Genomic DNA, 22,809 nt, shown 5'->3' with positions numbered 1-22,809 from the left:
CCAAACAGTGCTTTGTTTAAAAATGGTCTTAGAATTTCATTCATTCCTTGAGGGTGGGGACAAGAGAAGGAGAGAGACAGAGGACATGAAATACACACAAACCCAAAATATATTATTTTTAAGTATTTTAACTTATGATAAACGTTAATGTCAGCACTGGCTGCAAGGATGGGAATTCACTGTGAGATGTTATCAGAGACCAGAAAAATCCAATATACTTCAATTACCTGCATGCTACTTTAACTCAGAGAGCATGTTACTAATGGTTTTCCATCATAGCACAAAATCAAAGCAAGAATATAGTCACGTTAATGCTATTTTGTGGGTAGGGATGGGGAGAGAATGAGCAATTATGAAATCCTAAAGCTTAGGGAATCAGAGAATATTATAAGCATTATGTTAAAATGTTTAGTGCCTATAAATTCATTTTTAATAGATGTATAAAGAGCAGAACTAAGATGCTTAGTTGAACATTTTTCCAAACCATTCTCATACCATTTCAACGGAGAAAAAAAGGATGAGCATTGTTGTTTTCAGTTTATGCATGTGATCTTTACATAAAGTTTTAAATTTCATAAATTGTCCCTAATTTGTTTCAGCTAAAAATTAGAGATTAATTTATCAATTTATAGTTGGCTCTCACTAATACTTATAATATCCTCTACTCTGAGCCCATTTGTTTACTTATTCATTGATTTACTCATTCATTGGTCCTATTAATATTTATGAGTACTATTTTGTGCCAGTGGCTATGGTATGTCTCAAATATTCAAGAGTGAACAAGAGAATGTTCTCTGCCCTCGTAAAGTTTCTAGTGAAGGTGAGAAGACAGATTTTGGACAAAGAATTTCAAAAACAATTAATTAAATAAAATGACTATTATAAAGGAGGTATAAAGCACATTCTAAAAGCATATAACTCCTAACCTCTTAATGTACATTACTTTTCAGCTGAAGAAATCAAAGCTAGGACTGAAATATGGAATTTAAGTGGCAAGTTTTTATTCTGACATATTTTTATTTTTAAAGGGATTTCTTAAACACCACTAAAAGATCTTTCTTATTTTTATTTTATTTTAAATTCCAGTATAGTTAACATACAGAACACTACAAGATCTTAAGATTACTGCTTTTAATGTTATGCATATTATCAAACTGATACATAAAAATTAAACAATCAAAATGAAATATAAATGATATATTTATATCACCATCATTTGGAGGATTAGGGAAGAATCAATTTTTCTTGAAAGTCATACTCATTTTTTAAAAATCCCATATACTACAAGCATTTTAGTATGTTGGTCTAAGATGTCTCTGGCCCTGAAACCATGTAATCCTGTGTCTTTAGTTTAATCCACACCAAAATATTTGTGTATAATTTCTGATTTTAAGACACTTTCTAGGCTTATTAAAACCTACAGATGTCTTTTCTTCAGCATTAAAATTATACCCTGAGGAATGATACCACTGTACTGAAGTTTCTTCATTCTCTTTTGGATGATGACAAATACAGCTATTTGCAGCACGATGACAGTTCCCTTAATATTCCGGAACATACTATGTGTTGCAGAAAATAAACTCTAAGTATATTGTGAGCATTATATTTTATCATTGACTTAGAAATAGATTTTGAATGCCAAATCCACGCTATTCACCAAACCAGAAACACGTCCACTTTCAAGTTACCTAATTGTCTTCACTTCTTGAGGTGAACTCTTTAAATTTCACTGAGTACAACACTGAACTCATTCCTTTATCTGTAGCTTCCGTCAGCCACAAGTTTCATATTTTACTAGGCTCTAAGCATAACACTCTTTTGAGTCTTTCTAATATAAAGACTTACAGCTCACCATACACACGCACAAGAATCAACACCTCTTTTTTGGTACAAATGCATCGTTGTATAAAAAGACAAGAGTGCCAACGTCGCCAGCAGGACACAAACTGCAGGTGCTTTCCTCATAGTGAAGTAGGACTTTGTGATCACCTGTCTCTACCCTCTTACCCATATTTTCTGTTAAAAGAAAAAGTAAATGCTGATGAGCTTGCTGGGGGGGTGGAGACTTCACCTTTGGACACAGAATGACAATATCCTAATTCAAGTTGTGTATGGCTGCAGTCCCTGTCATTTATTTTGCTATTACTGTAACCAAATGAGTGAATCAGGTTTCATCTTGATTATGTCCAACTATTACTCAGAGCCTTACACATTGTGGACATTTTATCCATGTTCTTAATCATTGAAATTGGAATTTGGAGTATGAGGTAATGTTCAAAAAAACAAAATGACCAGTTATATATTATTGGTATAGGTGATATTCGGCGTGTGCTCATTCAAGACTAATGTCACCTTAAAATGACCTACTTCTCCACAATGCCAGAGGCAGTCCCTAAGTAATATGTCAGATAATAGACACTGGCATTAACTCTCTCAGTGCGCTTTTGTTTCATTTACTTCAGGACATATGAGGTAATATTTTAAGCAATAAGATGTTTTTGGCTTCTTTAATATTTCTACTTACAATTAGGTGGACCTGGAATTCTTTTATAACTGTGAAATTTCATAAAGAAAAATCCCTTCTCACTATGAAGTAGAATACTTCAATTATTTTGGCTGATCAAAATAAAAGCTCATGAAAGTCTCGTGGACTCTGATTATTAACTTTAGTTTTATAATTCAGCTGTCATTACTAGCTCTGTTAACAACACCAGTCATTAAGTCATAAACTGCTCAGAATTTTTATTTTGAGAAGTAACTTCTGCATGAATAAAACTCCAGGATTAGATAGATAGATATAGGCACACAAATATGATTTAAAAATAAAATCTTAAAAAAATATTTAAAATAACACAGGGTCCAAAATATATATACATATATATATACATATATATATATATACATATGTGTGTACACACACACACACACACACACTATATCTATATATAGATAGATACTATCTATCTATCTATCTATAGATAGTATCTATATCCCAGTAGTTGAAAAGTGAAAATGTTGGTTGATGGTCCTGTGTTTGGCTTATTTCTCCAGAGAATTTTGTACCTACAATCACAGTTCTATACAGTACTTTTGGGGTACTGTTGTCCAGAGCTTCCCTTTCTCTTGGGGAAAAATATGGGTCACCCTCTGAGAACAAGCCATACTATAGAGGAAAGCACAGCTAATTCTTTCAACAACCAGAGACCCTTCTATGCCCTGCCAGGGCAATGTTACACATCTATTACATGGAATACAATTTCAATGGTCACATTTGAAAATAACTGAATTCTCAACCAAAGGATACTCATTTAGACCCATAGCTTATTTTCTCCTAAATAAGTATATTTTGCTCTATATCAAATGTTATTCTCTTGCCTGGGTTATTTCTACCTGCAGGAAACATACAAAATGAATTAAAACAAAAACTGTGGGGAAAAGGATTAAGACTGAATACCTAACACATTCATAGGACATTCCAAAGTTTAGCTCTGTCCAGAATGCTACAATATTCACAGACGGCAAGAAGCAGCTCAACAAATATAAAGAGGTAATTACATTTGCAAAGTCATTATCAATGAGTAAGAAAGGGGAAAAAAAAGTTCAAGGAGTTAGGACATCACAAAGATCAATGGCATCAATGGCCACTCTGTGCCATCTGCATCGAACACCACAGTGTGCAGGGACCGTACAGAGAGAGTGAGAACAGAAAAAACCAACATCACTTATGAGTGGGAAAAAAAAAAGTAAAAGCTTAACAATGAAACCAAGGTGGAGGAGAGGTAAGAAAGGAGACGTGAAGAAGGGAAGGGAAGAAAAGTGAAGAAAGACAATACACAGATACAAACAAAAGAAGGAAGTACCATGAACTTCTGTGTCCTCACTATACAATTTTCCTAATGATACCGGAGGGTGATGAGAAGCCCTTCAGTGACTGCTCATTGCCTTTCAACTCATTTCAGCAGAAAGCTTGGGTAACTGCTACACCAAAAAACTCATAAAAGAAAATACCAATATATGTATGAATCATATTCCAACTTCCACTCCTGGAAATTGCCTGACTTCTTCATTGTCAGTAAAATACTGAGTCTTCCTTGAATGAAGTCATCATCACAGCATTTTCTAGCTCAATTCAAAATACAAAAGACCACTGGCCTGTATTCAATGTCTTTTCCAATGTCTTTTCCAAATGAGGCTTGTAGGCGATACTGAGAACTGGAAGCATCAACCCCCCAATTGCATCAAAAACTGGGGATGTACTGCATGGTGACTAATATAACAAAGTAAAAATTATTTAAAAAAAAAGAAGTTTATACTGAAACTCTGCTCAGATGTCTGTCATATATGAATGATAAAGAGGAGAAGTAGCAATAGTGGTAAAATTTATAGAAAAAGCATGGCCAACAGCTGTGATCAGTGTGCATGCTAAATGAATTTCCTTCAAGAGAAATAGCAGAGTATTTGGGGTAGGTGACTGCTATAAGTGAGCTCCGGATAATCACGGATTCTTCTTATTCAATGATTCCATAGATCTATAATTTGAAAGCACAATGATATATTTCAAAAGGGAAGTTGAGAGGCTCAATCTCTGGGCTCTGCTCTCAATGTTGGGCAACTCGCCTTTTCTTTCTGGGCCTGAGTTCCCATATCTTTAATATAATGTATCCTTTTCAGCTTTTAGAATTTATGACTTTTCATTTACAACTGCATTTGGTGATCACCATTTGGCACAAACAAGCTGGCATGTGGGCACAGTTGCATACATGCACATGCGTGCACACACACAAATTTCTAGCTTGATATTAGTATGACTTTCTATGGCCCACGTAGAATTTACACTCGTTTTATTAAAGATCAGTGTTTATCTAACCTAAAGATTTCTTTGGATAGAACATTTAACGACTCACAAGAAAACCTATTCCAATATCTCCTAACACCAACTGAAAGGAATTTTCTCACGTACATGAACAATTGTTTTAAAATTGAAATTTCACCATATTTTAAGGTAAATAAAAACAGTGTGTTCTTCTATGATTGAGGTAGGTCATTGAATGCCAGCTTATATTTGATGAAAGCAGTCTTTGCACAGAAAAAAATTGGAAACTAAGGGATATTTAGAGGATGAAAATAAAAGCTATAAAGGTGTTATGCAAAATGGAAATAAAGACCCGTAATAAGTCTGGTAAATATCCAAAATTTTAAAACATGAAAAGTAATACAAGTATTAGGACATGCTTATCTTCACATGCAGTCGTGTGGGCCATCTGCAATGAGGCCTCTGAAGGCTCGTACGCCTTAGAAGCCTAAAGTATGCCCCCTGCATTTAGTCATGAAAAAATTTTAAAAGAGTGATATGAAGTCAATAAAAATTGGCAACAAAATTTTGTCCAAAGTGAATGCGAAGCTATAGATTCTCAGATACCAGGAGGGTAGTTTCTTGCACCGTCCAGCAAGAACGTTCTACAGGGCTCTTCTTCTGTCACCCATCTATTGAAATTTAGTGTTCCTAGGATTCCAGCCAACTCACTTTCATGGAATAATCTCCTTTACTCTTACAGGTTTAACAACAGCTTATATCTGATGAGTTCTAAATATGTATCTCCAGCTGCAACTTGTACACTTCAACGTCTACCAGTCTCTGTAACCTGTGTGTCTCACAGGAACCTCAAAGGCAACATGTTCAAATTTAACTCACTATCCTCCCCCTCAGACTAGCTCATTCTCCTCTGTTTTCTTTTTTTTAAGATTTTATTGTTAAGTAATCTCTACACCCAAAGTGTTGGTCTTGAACTCAACCCCAAGACCAACAGTCACATGCTTCACCGAAGGAACCAGCCAGGAGCCCCTTGTCCTCCTATTATCTTCCCCCCGCCCTGACAGTATGATCATTCAGCCAGGAAATCAAGCTAGAAATACAGACATTATTCCTGACTGTCTCTCACTCCCAGCCTCCAAACAGGCAGCAAGTCATGTTGATTTTTACTTTCTAATTCTTTAGGTCTAATTTATCTTGCCTCCATTCGGACTACCTTTGGACAGGTTCTTATATCTTACCTTGGCTATTAAAATAACATTTTAGCTGATCTTCTGCCTCTTAAATTTATTCTTTGTGCAGCCAACAGAGGGATCTTTGAAAAACACAATTCCATCCATTTTTCTCCCCTGTTGAACATACTTCAGTATCTTCTGAGGCCTTTGATGTTACACACAGGATTATTCCCTTGAGAGCTGAGCCCTCTCAGCCAACCCCTCCAAGTTCATCTCTCATTACTCCATGACATATTTGTTTTGTTTTAGCAACACTAGAATACTTGGATTCCTCCATATATCTGGCCTTAGCTAATATGTCTGTGTTTTCAATATGCCTTCTTTGCCCAAAAACACCATGATGTTCTTCTTTAATCTTTCCTATATCAACCAAAATAAATCTTTCACATCTGTTAATATTCAGCTCTGCCAACCTCCTCTCAGAAGCCTTTCTTCATTCCCTTCCTCTTCAATAACCCCTCCCTTTTGTGCTTCCCAGCCCTGGCATACTAGCTCTCTCTTCCACTTAGAACACTGTATTGCTCTTATTTTCTTATTTCTGGGCTGTTCTCTCTCACTAGTGAGCTATGAGATCACTGAGGTCAGAGTATTTGACTAGCACAATATCTGGCACTCCATAAATACTGAATTAAATAACTAATATAAATATGATTCCAGATTCCTAACTTCAGTGTTTTGCTCATGTAGAGTATTTAAATGAGATCTGGATATAGGTGCTTATAACTAAAGTCATTTTTTCACTTGAAGGAAATAGATGACATATTTAGAGAAAAGTTAAGTTACATAATTCCTGTCTCTAGGTTTGGAACACAGTATTACAACTGACTGCAATCGTTTTGATATAAAATGTTTTTGTAAGTATGACTGTTCTGGACAGAAACTTAATGAGATTTTCCAAATCTGCTGTTTTATAGCTTGTTGAGTTTAGATACTTGGTTTAAAGTATAGAAAAATTACAAGAAAATATCCTAGAATTGACTCTCAGTTTAGCTAAACCCATGGAAAAGCAAGAGGCCAAAATTTGATGTTTAGAAGATGTTTGAGGGCACCTGGTTGGTGCAGTCAGTTAAGAGACTCTTGGTTTCGACTTAGGTCATGATATCAGGGTGGGGAGATGGAGCCCCACCTCAGGCTCCCCACTGAGTCCGCTTAAGCTTCTCCCTCCCTCTCCCTCTGCCCCTCCTGCTTGTGTGAGCTCTCTCTCTAAAATAAATAAACAATTTAAAAATAAAATAAGATAAAATAAAGGACACTTGAAAAAATGGTGAGATTTTAAAGGATCCTGAATATATAACGAAAGCTTTGAGCATGTTGAGTGATGGTGATTGCTCTCACTCCTGTCTCAGAATCGTTAAAACTCTACCAGAGTATGACAAAAATGAGTAGTGTAATAAACCCTGGGCACTCTTGGTTTTATTTTTATTTATTTTATTTATATTTTCTGCATTTAATCTACTGATTTTATATGGTGCTAAGAGAATACTACTCTACAAGCGGTTTCCCAAACAAAGAAAGCAAGAGTTAAATGATAAATCCCTTTAAGAATTATTTATACTTTGTAAAATATTCCTCTTTTGTTTTGGATTTTAGCACTGTTATTGTGAAAATTGTCTATCCAAATTTATAAAGATATAAAATGAAAGTAATATCCTCGGAAAATGCCATCTGTACTCTTAACTTGTCTCCTGGGGGAAGAGAAGATAAAATAAACAAGGCCTACTGAAAAGTATTTCTATAAGAAGCTCTTTTATGGAATAAAGCTAACAGGGAACTGGCAAAAGAAAGATCATAAATGTTCGAACAGCCCATAATAACATCTGCAAGGTCACTGTTAAAACACAATAAAAGAGTCTATACTGCCAACCTCTTAATCCCCTGTAACATTTTAGAGAAGAAAAGGGCAAGGTAGTATTGTCATTCATAAGATAGAAGCCAAATGATAACACCGTAATAGGAAAATCCTCCTTGTCCATTTTTATTAAGAAAAATAAATTCCAAGTCATAGTTATTTACTGTTATAGAATCCTGAATGGTTACCTTAACTCAAACCTTTATGTCAAACAAAAAATGTACACACAAACACACATATACATTTTTATTGAAAGGTGCCTCCCATACTGATACAGTGTTTCTAGACTCTTTGGGAAACTAAAAACAAAATGAAATTAGAAATTCTAATATATGTACTTGTTTTTTCAATAAGACTATACTTCCTCTTTTCTGCATGATACTGTAATGGCAGGTATATGGCATTATGCATTTGGCAAAGCCCATAAAACACTGAGAATTTTGCTAAGAATTGCCCACTTTTGTGTTGTGGGCATCTGAAAATGCTGGTACCAACTGTCTGTAATCTTTGCACTTCCTGGTTTCTTAAATTCTAGTAGCAACTCTCCTGATTCCCAAACTTTCAGCTCTTGGAACAACTGTATAATTTTATAATTACTTGTATTATATACTGTCCTGTGTGAAACTCCTAGAATACGGTCATATATATTTATTACCTCTCTCATCACAGATGCCACCACAGGGAAGAAATGTACAAATCCATAATGGTAGTAAGGTACCTGAAGAATCATCAGAAAACAATATTTAACAAACAAAGGAGCCAAAGCAGATAAAGAAGTGATACTTAATGAAAAAAGGTAAAATAAACCATGGTTTGAAGTATCTAGAAAGGATATGAATGAGGGAGAAAGAAATTGAGATTGTCTTGTCCAACCAAAAACGTTTAGATATCCAAAACATCAAGTACAGTGAAGCCAGGAAAGAGTACAGGAGTGAAAAGGGTAACTAATAATAAGAGTTATAACACTAAGTCTCTAAATATAGAGGTAGCCATTACGTCTCTCACTGCAAGAGGGAAATATTTGAAGACCCTTCACTAAAAACAAAAACTTCATTAATATAAGTAAGTAAAGGAAAATACTAATAGCTCCACACAGAAGTCCTGCACAATCTGCCATGTTCAGATCCTTCATAAAACCATCAATCCAGCCCCATCCCCCTAAAGCAAAATGCAAGTTCATTCAGCTTTTCATCCCTTGAACTTGAATAAAGATGATCATGGCTCATCAGGAATCTGAAGAAAACCTGCCTTGAAAGAACCAAACGAAGGAAGGTAAAATGACCCACATGAAAAAAATAATTTGGAGAAAATTTGTTAATATTTTCAACTACTATCTTAAGAGAAATGTAAGAAAATCTTCCTTCACTATAACAAGATCAAGATGTCACGGTAATGTAACAATCAGAGAACAAGAAAGAGCTAATAAAAATAGGCTTGCTAAAATAAAAGAGTCAATGGAAAAGTTAGAATATAAATATGAGAGAAGTTCCTAGAAAGTAGAATTTTTAAAAAAAAAAAAAAGATTTTATTTATTTATTTGAGAGAGAGAGAGAGAAAGAGAGAGCAGGAGCACAAGTCGGGGAAGGCAGAGGGAAAAGCAGACTTCCCGCTGAGGAGGGAACCCAATGCAGGGCTCGATGCGGGGCTCGATCCCAGGATCCTGGGATCATGACCCGGGCTAAAGGCAGACACTTAACCGACTGAGCCACCCAGGCGCCCCTAGAATTTCTTTAAAAGACAAAAAATAAGATAGGAAAGATAAGAGATAGTGAAATTCATCTAAGAGATTCTACATCCAACTAATATTCCTGGAATAAGAGAATGGAGAATATTGAAGATGATAAATTATCACAGAAATACTGTTAGAGTATTTGCAGAGCTTATGGATCCAAATCTGTAGATTCAAAAGACCCACAGCAGTGGGTAGAGGTTGCACCGATAAGCTAAGGCTGCCTAGGGAATCTGCTAGAGGGCTGCAAGGGAAATCTTATCAGCCACCAGAAGAAGCCACCCAGGTACAAGGCTGAAGACTACGTCAACCACTGTTTTCATTCCACTCCTGGAATCATTTCGTCTATTCTCACAAGTTTAACTGTAATCTGCATTTGATGACTCCTAAAAATTGTATCTCTAGTTAGAACTTCCATACCTCAAGACCTGCAAGTCTGCTCTACCTCATATCTTGCAAGAAAGTCAAATGTACCATGTTCAAATTTGATTTACCATCCTTCCCCACATAGTAGCTCTTCCTTCTGTTTCTTTATTCCTCCTGTTCCTGTTTTCCCTTTATGCTGTAGGGGCCAAGGGCAGGCCACCCCAACATGTGCCACTTTGGCATGCAGATTATTTTAAGCTGAAAACAAACAAGACCCAAACACTCAGAAAGAAACTTTAACCTTCCCCCTAACTGCCTAAAAAAGAATTTAGATAAGAGGACCTGACCCAGTAAGAGAGCTGTCACCATAGATAACCACATTATAATTTGAACCAGGGGTGGTAGACAGGGAGGAATTTAGCAAAGTCTGTTTGTTAAAATTCTTGGCTATGTCCCATTGTTTCTCAACAGTCGAAACATTTACTCTTCTGTATCCTTCTGTGAATTGCTTTTTTTCCCTGTGAAGTTCCAGATCCCTACCTCCTCCTTAATTCAGTATGACATATATTACTCATTTTGCCTGATGGTCTTTGGAGTCTCACATTTATGCAGATTCTCCACACATATGAAATTACACTTGATTTTTCCTGTTGATCTGTCTCATGCCAATTTAACAGAGTCCAGCTATAAGAATCTTGAAAGATGGAGAAAATTTTTTCAACCCAACAATTGGACAATCATCCATCAAATAGAAACAATTCGATATTTGGGAGTCATGCTTTATTCTGCTCTCTCACATCAGCATACAAACAGCCACAGAGTTCTGTCAATTTTGCTTGCTTTAAAAAAAACCCTCCAATCCATCTTACCTTTTCCATTCTTACTAGCTTTATGTTGAGTCATATAAATTTGCAGCAATCAAAGGTAGTATTGGCAAGGAACTAGACAAATTTATTACGGAACAGAATACAGGTCAAAACCGGACCATGTATATATAAAAATTACCACAACAACATGGAGATCATATCATGATCAAGGTGGCATTTTAAGTAGATGAGGAAAATATGGCTTTTTCAGTATATGGTGATGGGATCAGGGGTTATCCATTCAGAAAAAAAATGAAGTTATAATCCTTTATGGCATAAGCATAATCACATTTACAGACAAATTTAAAACTTAAATGTAAAAAACAGAACTACGGAAGTATTAAAAGAAAAAACAGGAGATGATATTATAAGACCTTGGATTAAAGACTTAACAGAGGAGATAAGGAAAATACAGTATGCAAATCACTGAACACAAAGCAGTAGAGGCTCCTATCTTCCCTCTGTGGTATAAACAAGAGTGATCGTGAAAACTGTAAGCCAGTTTTTCCCAATGCATTGCTTTGCTTTGCTCCATTTCTCTTCCATATCTATCCTATTAAACTTTTTTAGAACCTTGTTCTTATTCTCTGAACTTCCTCATCTGTATCATCTTGATTTTCAAGCCTAAATGCTCCAAACTGTGTCAGCCATTGCCCATGGAGGCTCCCTACCTCTCTGTCCATCAAATGCAAAACTCGCAAGTAAGTTAGAGTTACCCTATGTAGCACTCACTGTATTTCAGGCTTTGTACCAAGCACCTTACATACCTCATTTTTAATCTTCAAGACAACTTTCAAGGAAGGTTTTGTTATAACCATTTGGGTATAATTGTTTCAATCTCAGTCTCTTTTTCTTAGGAAAACCACTTATCATTTTTTTTCCTTTTTTTAAAATTTAAATTCAATTAATTAATATATATTACTACTTTCAGAGATACAGTTCCGTGATTCATCAGTCTCATATAATATCCAGTGCTCATTATATCACGTGCTCTCCTTAATGGCCATCAGCCAGAGCCAGTTACCCCATCCCCCACCGCCCTCCCCTCCAGCAACACTCAGTTTGTTTCCTATGAATAAGAGTCTTTTATGGTTTGTCTTCTTCTCTGATTTTGTCTTGGAAAACCACTTTTCTAAAAAGCTGATATACATTTACCTTAAATAATTTACATATAAAGGAAAGAACAATTGATTGAATGAAAACAAACGACTATACAATTTCCCCACCAAACAGAAAGCATTAACATTAGGTAAACATGATTCCAGACATCTTTCTAAGAATGAATTATGACAGGTGGTTTGGTGGACAGAGAGAAAAAGAAATGAGAAAAATATTTTCCTAAAACATGAATTATATACTATTTTTTTTGAAATTATTAAATTTAATTGTAATTGATATCAACAGAATGAAAATAACTTGAAGATATAATTATTAAACTTCATATAACCACAAGATATTGTGTGAGAAAAAGCAGACAACTCACTCTCCTCCACTTCGAAGAAAAAAAAAAGAGCATCTTAGTGTTTTCACATTCTCTCCTTCTACCCTCCTTTCCCTTCCTCCCATTCTCCTCTCTCTTCTCCTAATTGTTATTCTTACAATAACCAGATTTATAACATGTATAGTCTCTCTACAATCCTAATTCCTATCATTGTTTAGAATTCATCCTATAGATGAATTTATTATAGAGCATTTACTCTGGAATATTCCTTATAAGATTTACCACTATTTCTAAGTTGTGCGTGTGTGGGTATTTGATTAGTACATTTTTTTTCTCCCCAAAGACTTAGCTTCCATCAAGTCAGGGACCACTGTCACACCACGCCTCCTGCAATGCTTGACACAGAAAAAGTATTCAATACATATTTGTTGGGTAAAGAAGCAAAAGTGTTAAGGGCCCCACGGAAGGAGCATATAGTACAATAATAATGGGGATTCGAAAGAGGGTGAGGTACTCAAGAAAAATTTATAGAAGATGAAATCTTTGAGGACCACTGGATTGTGCTAGATGACAGTGTCACGGGTTAATCTGTATTTTTATTTGAGGGGTGGAATGGAGTAGGAATCAGCAGGAGACTGGCCCAATGAGATATGTAAGTGACATAATTTTATACATTTATGTGTGTTTTACACACAGAAAACTATCTTGAAGGATAATACCTAAACGTTAACTGGAGTTATCTGAGGGCAAATTGATTCCAAATGACTTTTTCTCTTCTTCCTATCTAGCTCTAAAGTCTGTCTCATAAACACGTATCACTTTTATCATCAGATGAAAAATAATAAAGCAATTTTCATTTTGGGAAGATGCATATCCGTAACAATTAACATCTATGGAGGGCTTACTTTGTGCCAAAAAATGCTCTAAATACTTGAACAGTATTGATTCATTTCATAGTTGAAACAAAATGGTGGGGTAAGATTTATTATTGTGCTCATTTTATGGATGAAGACTATTAAAACTAACAGAGGTTAAATACTTTGCTCAAGGTTGTATAGCTATTAAGGAGAGGAACTAGCATTTGAAACCAAGCTGTCTAGCACCGGAGTTTATGCCATTACCCAAAAGTACCCCTCAAAGCAGAGCATCATTTTGGTAATCTGAGCTCTCTTCATCTGGTTTTCAATTAGAAGAAATCCAGGCAGCGTTACTGACAGACACAGACAGCCTCCACTGTGCAATCTCATTTTCCGCTCATCCACTTTAAAATAGGAAGACCTTCAAGCTTGTTCATTTGACTCTCCCTACCAATAAGAGGCCACAAGAACACCTAGGAACATGCCATTCAAAATCCTTTAAGATGCTGTATCTTGAACAAGTTGTGTATGAAATCAAACCTCTTTATTTTTTCTCCAACCTCTTTTCTTAGATTAAATCCATGGATAATTCATCACCTTTCCTCAACGGGCCATTTCCAATACCTTCAATTATACTGGCATTTCTTATCCTAATATAAATGTCATCCCTCATCAGGGTCACATAATGAAATGCAATGTGCTCTCTTTGCCGGAGTTTTCAAGGCCGTTTGGCGACTGCTGTTCTGTATACCTAATGCATCATTCAGCACTGACTTAACTAAAAAAAGAGCAGGACCTGCAGGTAATTCTTACCCTCCAGGCAAAGTCCATGCCTTAATGTAGGATGGAAAACCAAACACACTAGTGAATCAATCCTAATAAATACACATCTTGCATTGTGACTTCTGGGCCTTTTTGGTTTCCTTTTTTTGCTTGACTCAGAAAGATTCAGAGAAGCAGGTTTTGAGTAAAAGCTTCTTTCTCCAGAGAAGTTCTTTATTCTCTATTAAGAAGCTGGATAAGTCAGATAGAATCTATGTTTCATCAGACTCCTTTATAGCTAGGCTATTTCAAATACGTGTGTGTGTAGGACCTAGTCTTTTTTCATGTATGAAATCTGTGTTTTCCATGAACTTTCTACATTATATCTTACGGTGGTTAAGTGTGTGAGTAGGTTGCATGACCCTAAAATTTTTTCGATGCTTTAAAAGATACCGTGTGTCCCTGCCCACAGCATATTCTTCCAGGGTAGTTCTACTTAGTTCGTGGAGATGTTTTTGAGCCATCTCCTGATAGCCTAGTAGAATTTTTACAACCAACTTGGTTCACTGAAACAGTTGACCTAGAAAACAGAGGTGAAATATTTAATTTGGGGTCTAGAATCATTTAATTCAGCTAACCATATAATTATCAACTCTTTGTCTCATTCTGTATTGTGTGACTCCTGCTTAATGCATAAAAGCACCTCAGGAAAAGGACCAATAAAATCTAGGTTGAAACAACACTTTTTCTCATTTATGCTTTTATTAGGTGAGTCATCTCTTTCATAATCATTATTCTGCCTTGGTCTACGTTATTTAAGTTCCTTCTTTTAACTAATCTCATTTGCTTCCATCTATGCTGATCTGCATTGTTTTCTCCTGAGACACAGTGAAAAGAAAATTGTTGTGCTTTTATCTACTCATGTGTTCTTTCTCTAATCCAGCGGGGAGCTCAGTACTCAATACAGCGTTTTACTGTCACACGATTACATCGTCATCCATCACCATCTATAATTTTTCCAGAGAAACCACTCTGCTTTTCTGTAATTTCTGACGCTTCTGCAATGATCACAGACAATAAAATAACAAAATAAAAGAGGAAAAGCAATTTCAAAAATAAGAGCAATAAATGGATAGCATTCTCTGCTCTCTTTTGACACAAATAAATTCAGTCCCCTGACATCTGATGTATTCACTCATACATGCCCACATTTCACTTATTCATGTTCCCCGAGTCTCTTAACTCTGGGAAAAAAAAAAAAAACAACTGCTGAGGTGTCTTGCACGCTCGCCTGCTAAGCCCTGCTGCTTGCCTCTGCACTGAGGTATGATGAGTGTTCTTTAAAGTGAATCTGGAGCTCGCTTCGGCAGCACATATACTAAAATTGTAACGACACAGAGAAGATTAGCATGGCCCCCGCGAAAGGACAACATGCAAATTCGTGAAGCATTCCATATTAAAAAAAAAAAAAAAAGGAAAAAAGAATAAGGTGAATCTATGTGGCAGACTAGGATAGCAGGAAAACAGATTGGATGGGCCCAGTTATAGGTCTCTTCACCTGGCTTTGCAAATATAAACTTGGAAGGAAAGCTCAGTCTATTTTCTTAAACATCTGGAAAGAAGACACACTAGAGTTCTCCTATAATTTTCTTATCAATTGTTCCACATCTCAAAAAAAATAAATGAACTGTTATTATTTCTGTAAATACAAGAACATACCTAAAATTAAGAAAATCTAATTGAGCTTGGAAGAAAAACTATATTAGAATATCACTATGTCTTGATGGATCCCCAATTTTCAACATTTGGAGAATTTCAGCACCTCCCAGCTTATTTAATTTACCAGCATGGTTTTCCCAACCTCTTGCTTCTAAAAATGCTGTAGTTTGTTCTGGCAAATGAAAGATCATTTTGATGACTTCAGAGGACCCCTGAAGCAGATTCCTCCTTCACCTCTTTCTTCTTCGAAGCAATCATATAACAAGTCAGTAAGCCATGTTCCAGGTACAATCCTGGGTGCACACTACTTTAGTACCTTTAATTTTCAAAAGTTCTGCAAGGTTAAGTATTATGCATATTCTGCATTTGCTGAAGAATGAAACTCAGTGTTGGAGAGGGTACATAGCTCTTCAAGTCCTGGCAGGTAGTGAATAATACAGTTGATATTCAGAATCAGGTCTGACTGGCCCCAAACTTGTGGTCTTTCATTCCACAACTCCAGGGTGTATCTGTAGGCTTAACCCTAATCATAGCAGCTTCCCCAGGCAGTAGAGAGCTATAGCACAGAGCTAGTTACAGGTGGGATGTGATAAAGGACATTTCAACATTCAGTGTTTGTGGGCCCTGCTCCTGGGCTCCCAGGGAAGCTACACTTGAACATTTACCATGGTCAGAATAACTTAAGCAAACTTTAAAGTATGGGCTCTGTGTCTGCCCTGAGCATACAGCATACATCTGCTTTGTTAGCAAAAAACCTAAAAGAAACATTTCAAACAAAAGAGTCAAAATTTCCCTAAGTTCCATTTCCATACCTCCAAAATCTGCAACCTTGCACATAATAAAAGCGTAAGATAAAGCTTGTAATTTTCTGAGATGTCCTTCATCATGATGATTTGTAATTCCTGATGTAATGAAAACCATATATAACCCTGTATTAAACATTCTTTCTCTGGAGCGCCCTCTTCTTCCTGAATTCTGTGTATCCCAGGCAGCTGTCCTAACTGGGACTCGAATAAGACTCTCTTCATTTTTTTCAAAAATTCTAAAAGGTTTGTTCACTTTGCATCAATGGGTTCCTGAGGCAGATAAGGGAATATTCCAGAATGAAGGTTAACTATCCCATGTCACAGAGAAGCTATGACTTCTGTGATACCAGTTATATACACAGTTGTCCTAAATGTGCCCAAAATGGAATTTGTGATTTGGCTATTTGCTGTGGCAGCACTATATGCCTGAGTTGATTAGCACAGACACTTTTACTTTGTAAGGTGAGCTAGGAGGGAGATTTATACCTCCATTTGCAGTTGTCGTTTGGTGAGAGGAACAAGAAACAAGAGAATAGGGGCGCCTGGGTGGCACAGCGGTTAAGCGTCTGCCTTCGGCTCAGGGCGTGATCCCGGCGTTATGGGATCGAGCCCCACATCAGGCTCCTCCGCTGGGAGCCTGCTTCTTCCTCTCCCACTCCCCCTGCTTGTGTTCCCTCTCTCGCTGGGTGTCTCTATCTCTGTCAAATAAATAAATAAAATCTTAAAAAAAAAAAAAAAAGAAACAAGAGAATAGTGGGTACTATGGACTGAATTGTGTACCCCCAAATTTATACATTGAAACCCTATTCCCTAATGGTACCATATTTTAAGATAGGGCTTTAGGAGGATATTAAGACCTTATGTGGTCATAAGGGTCTGGTGCCCTTATAGGAAGAGGAAGAGACATCAGAGCTCTCTCTCTCGGCCACGTGAGGAGGACACAGCAGCAAGGCAGCTACCAAAAAGCCAGGAAGAAATCTCACCAAAAATTCAACCATGCTGGCACCATGATCACAGACTACCAGACTCCAGAACAGTGAGAAAATAAATTTCTGTCATTTAAGCCACCCATTCTATGTGACCGTGTTATGGTAGCCTGAACCTAATACAGTGGGGGTTTGGGGAATGTCATGGTGTCCGTCACCTTTCTTCCTAAAACACATCGTACATCACTACACACAAGAGATTCACAAATGATGACTTGGTTTTTAGGCCAAATGAAGAAAGGAGTTATAGTCAAATGAGGAAGTAACTATATTCATTAAAAACAAAACAAAACTCTGAGCACAAATAGTTCTGCTTCAGGGTACAGGTGACAAAATAGAGCATGGAGGTGGGCAAAGGGTCAGCTCCGCCACAATCTCGCATGTATTGGTATCAGAGACCACAGACACATCATCCACAGAGAGAGGGATGGGGCACCACCAAAATGAGGCCCTGCCTGGAAGGACAGCCTTCCCCGTAGGGCAGCAGGGAAAGGAACTGGGATGAGGGATGACAAGGAGCACAATTGTTTGCAGGGCGTATAAAACACTGGAGACTCTCAGAAATAAAGGGAGGAGATTGGAACAGGAGGAGAAAGAGTGAGGACAGGAGAGACTGAGGTGCTACAGTCATGCAAAAGGGGAGCCAATGCACACTGAGGTTAGGACAGACAACACTGTTAATGGGACCTTATCTGTAGTCACCGGTTTTGAGGGATCAAGTGACATTCATATTCAAGCAGTGATATTTTATAATATACATTAATGTTTGCTCTTCATAACATGTTTATCATAACAGACTTTTAAAATTTCTGCCTGAAATACAGTAACAGTGTAGTAGCATTCTTTTTCTTTGCCTTCATTCTGTTTTTACAGAAGAAACTGTTTTATTATCCACGTCAGATACTTTCGCCTGATATTTTCAGGAAAAGCTCTGACATGCTACTAAAAAAGCACACATTCTTATTTTAACTTCCATAAATGTTTAGGTTAGTCAGACATTGCTCTGCTTCTAGAAATATCTATCTCTTAATGTAAAATGATCTTCCCAGGCATAAAAAATTGCCAGGAAAACATACTAAGTGACATGATGCTCACAAGGCTGGTACCTCTGAGAAAAGGCCTAGAAAGAATCTGACAAATTACTGTCAGGTAGCCCATTTAAGAAACACTCACTAAAAGACAGCAGAATCAAATTCCTTGACACCGCTGCAGTCCGTTTTTAAAGCAAGTGATTCAAGCTTTCAGGTTATTTCATACGCATATCCATGCTTTGGCTAAAATTTATTCATCAGTACTGAACATCTCAGATAAGAGACCCAAGTAGCACAAGACAGTAGTCCCAGTGGTTTATGATAGAGCAGCACCTGGAGGGCCCAGGAGAAGAGAACTCCCATTCCCAGAGCAGATCTAGGTATGGGAGCATGGGGAAAACACTGTGCTTGGACAAACAGTGTGGCTCAAGCTACTGGAAGCTGAGAATGGTTCAGGGCCACTAGAAGGGAAGTTGACTGTACAAAAAAAAAAAAAATAAGAGTTGAGAGTGACAAGCATGCCACCAGTCTCCTTCATCTAAGTGCCCCTTTCTTTCCACACACAGGTAGCAACCTACCCGAAGGGATTCCTTTGCCTTGCTGGGCAGCACGTACTCCGGGGACACTGGGTGCTAGCCTGGGCGGGGACTCGGATTCTCATTTACTGCAGGGCTACACTGATGGGCACAGTGACGTGAGACCCCCGTCTTCCGTTAGGGCATCAGAAGCTGAAGAGCACACACTTGCTTCTCTTTGGGGGAGTGAGAAGCAAGCTCCACTCCCTGTGCAGGCTCTTTTATTCTCCCCAGACTTCCCTCCGTTAGCTTTCAGAGATAGCCAATCCGACCACAGACAAATGTGGCAACGTAAATGACATGTCTTCTGGAGATGATGCAAGGCCCGCCTTCCCAGTCCCTCCCAAGCCACCATGTCACACCATCACCTGTGTCATCTATGCAGGGATGTCCCCACTGAATAATCTTTCCAACGCAATGTTGGAATATAATGTACTGGCTTGCTTGGGGCCAAGCTCAGCCACTCCTCTGCCTCAGCTGTTTGTATTAAGGAAACATGGTTAACCTTGTGAGGACTCCCCCACTCACTGGGGTGTAGGCTACCAGGCCTTACTAGAAGAAGAGACAGAGGGGGCCCTTTTCGGCTCACCTAGCACTAAGTCACCATTCTCTCAAATTCTGCTCCCCACCCACCTTTTTCTATCACCCTCTCACCTCCAACTGCTCATTACTTACTTTTAAAAGGTTTTTAGTTTGATTTTTTTTGACTTTCTTCAGTTCTAAATTTCTTTTCTTAATCTTTGATTTTCTTTGCATGTTTATTTTCATGACAAAGCCTACTCTTTCAATACTTTATCTGCTTTAATTTTATCTCTAACCTTTGGCCTCGTTTGTTTCTAACTTTTTATCTATTGTTTTAAATCTAATATATTTCATCCTACCATGAATTTTACCTATTTGGTTGTCTTTTTTGTTAAGATTTTAGTTCTTTTTACCCCCTTCCTTTCTGTTCTTAAATTGCTTTCAACTTAAGAAGAAAAATTTCTTCCCCTTCTAACCTACTTTTCTCTATCTCTTATTTCTAAATTGGTTATGTTCTTCTCTTGTTTTCTTCTCTTTCTCCAGTAGCCTTGTTCACTCTGACCAGGAAAGTCATAAGGCCTTTCTCTCCGTTCTTTTCCAGTACGTGCCCCTCCAGACATCTCTACTTGCCTTTTCAAGGACATCCCTTCAACATTCTAATCCCAAGAAATTCAAAAGACCACAGGTTAATCATTCTCATCAGATCTATAATTCTCTAGATTATTGTTGCCTGCTAACACTTTATGCTATCTAGTTCATGGCTCCAATTTCTAAGTATTTTTAGCACACCTGACATTTGAATTTGGCTTAACTGTGACTACAATTGGCAATAGTCTCTATAAGGATATTTAGATTCGGAGGTCACATATTGCATGGTGCACTGGGTGTTATATGCAAGTAATGAATCATGGAACATTGCATCAAGAACTGGGGATGTATTTTATGGTGACTAATATAACAAAATAAATATTATTAAAAAATTTTTTTGAAAAAAAAAAAAAAAAAGAATCGGAGGTCAGACCTGGGAAGAAACCTTCAATGCCAGTGACTGTCAAACTTCAGTTTTATATTACCTAAAATATTTTTGATAAGCTATTTATTCCCTCATATATTTTCAAGTCCAATTTATTTTTTTCAGAAGTTTAAACATTTGCAAAATAAATAAATAAATAGTTACAAGGAATAGGTTATCCCATTGTAAAATTCAAATTTTAAAATAAAACTGTTAAATAATTTTCTGAAACTGCATCCATGAAATCAAAATGCCATGGTAATTTGGTCTCCATCATCTGTTAAAAAATTTATGAACAAAGACTTCATTAATAACCAGAAATTTAATATTGATAATATTTCCCCGTAAACTTGTATTTCCATTCTATTTACTTAGAAATTGTTATCAAACTTAGAATGTATTTTAAATTTCATTGCATTTTATTGCCCTACCAAATGTCTATGCAACAAAAAAGCATTTAATGGACATTTAATTGTTTAAAACTATACTATGATCATAATGCCTTGAGTATTAAAATTTTCCTTCTGAGTGGAGCTATAGTTATAATCACATAGTTTAGTACATAATTATTCAAAACATTTTATAAGTTTTAATAACTGCTTAATGTAACACTAAAATTTCACTGGAATTCATCTCTTAATGAAACAAATGGTCTTGAATTTCTCAATCTGCTCATTTATTTGAGGGTGAATATATTTCACTGTTAGAATAAATTATATTCTTACATTTAAATTTTATAGTAAGTGCTACAACTGAATAGGTATGTGGGAATGGAGAAAGTTGCATTATGGTAATATTATTAGATCCCTTACAACCCAGACACATGCCAAAAAAGGACCCTGAAACTAAGGATGTGATATCAAAAATCATTCTCAAATGTCTATCAGCTGTAGACTTGAAATAAGTCCTACTTCAATTTTGTTAGAAGTAACAAATTGATATGTACTTCTTTTACATAAAAAAATATTATTCAATCATTAGAGTAATTTACTTTTTTTAAAAAGATTTTATTTATTTATTTGACAGAAAGAGAGAGAGAGCACAAGCAGGGAGAGCTGCAGAAAGGGAGGGAGAAGCAGGCTCCCCCTGAGCAGAGAGCCCATGGGTCTCCATCCCAGGACACTGGGATCATGACTTGAGCCAAAGGCAGATGCTTAACTGACTGCACCACCCAGGTGCCCCAGTAATTCACTTTTGTAATACCGGTACTAGGACAGTATTTCAAATTGTCCTTTTGATTTCTATTGGAAACTTGTTCGATATTTTTCATACCAATGCACCATTGTGAAATCTGTGGTGGGAAAGAGGTGAATGTCTCTTTGTCAAGTGGGAGAGGGACAATTATGAAAAGGGAAATTGGAAAAGAGAACTTGTAACTCTATCTGGATTGGTTCTCAGAAAGATCTGTTTCAGAAAAAGGAACACATATTAACTGAGAGTTTGAAATGGTGTTCTTTAAAGTATGTGCAACGAGGTAACCCTTTGCAATACCTTCCCATATTGCAGAATTCACAGCCTGGGTTTGAAGACCGTAGCTCCATGTAATGCCGGGGTCTGACGTTAGTAGGGCACTACGAAGCGTTGAATCTTTTCAAAGACATGAACGGGAGAAGGTACAATATCGTGTTCCCCAGAAGGCCTCAGGCATAGCTCTACACCAGGTCGAGTCTAACAGCTATTGAAAGATTGGGTCACCTGCCTTCTTGACAGGATCACAGGTTCTTGAGTTCTGAGCAGGCAGGACTGATAAACAGCCTACTTCAATGGTCTTGGACCGCTCTGGAAATTTTCTTGATGAGCAGGGAAGTGACTAATACTTTATTCTTTATTTCTTTATTCCTATGAAGCATTAGAGTCTGAGAAGGGTAACTTCACCAAGGTCACAGTTACTACTTCACATCCTTCTCTTCCTTATTCACATTAAGGGAAGGTTCTTTTCACCCACCCACCTGCCACCCCCCCACTCTACATTACATGAAATAATGTTACTTCTCAATTATGCCTCTGAAAGAGACCTTTCCCTCTTCTTCCTGACCTCTGCTTCCTTTATATAGTACGCACACTTTTCCTCTTTGTTCTGCAGATGGCTACAAAGTCCAACACCAGTGCAGAGGCAATCTGAACTATTACTAGCCTTACTTAGGAATTGATCAGAACGTTATATGCATCACCTGTGCTCACAACTCACTGATTAGCTCTAGTATCACGTCCCTACCCAAACACAATGGAGTCAGTATCTTGTG

General features: G+C 37.0%; 1 protein-coding gene and 1 non-coding gene across 6 annotated transcripts in view; one reads left to right on the top strand and one right to left on the bottom strand.

The window, feature by feature from the left end:
* The window catches only part of PDE4D (phosphodiesterase 4D), a 1,386,129-nt gene that overhangs the window by 965,748 nt on the left and 397,572 nt on the right, over nucleotides 1–22,809 (bottom strand). The window lies entirely within an intron of this gene.
* On the top strand, nucleotides 15,270–15,376 carry LOC123790614 (U6 spliceosomal RNA). The gene has a single exon (XR_006779142.1). It is a non-coding gene; the product is annotated as a U6 spliceosomal RNA (small nuclear RNA).

This window comes from Ursus americanus, chromosome 5 (genome assembly GCF_024610735.1).
Source record: "Ursus americanus isolate L20-20 chromosome 5, mUrsAme1.1.p, whole genome shotgun sequence".
NCBI classification, from domain to species: domain Eukaryota; kingdom Metazoa; phylum Chordata; class Mammalia; order Carnivora; family Ursidae; genus Ursus; species Ursus americanus.
This window is presented reverse-complemented; position numbering and strand designations above follow the sequence as displayed.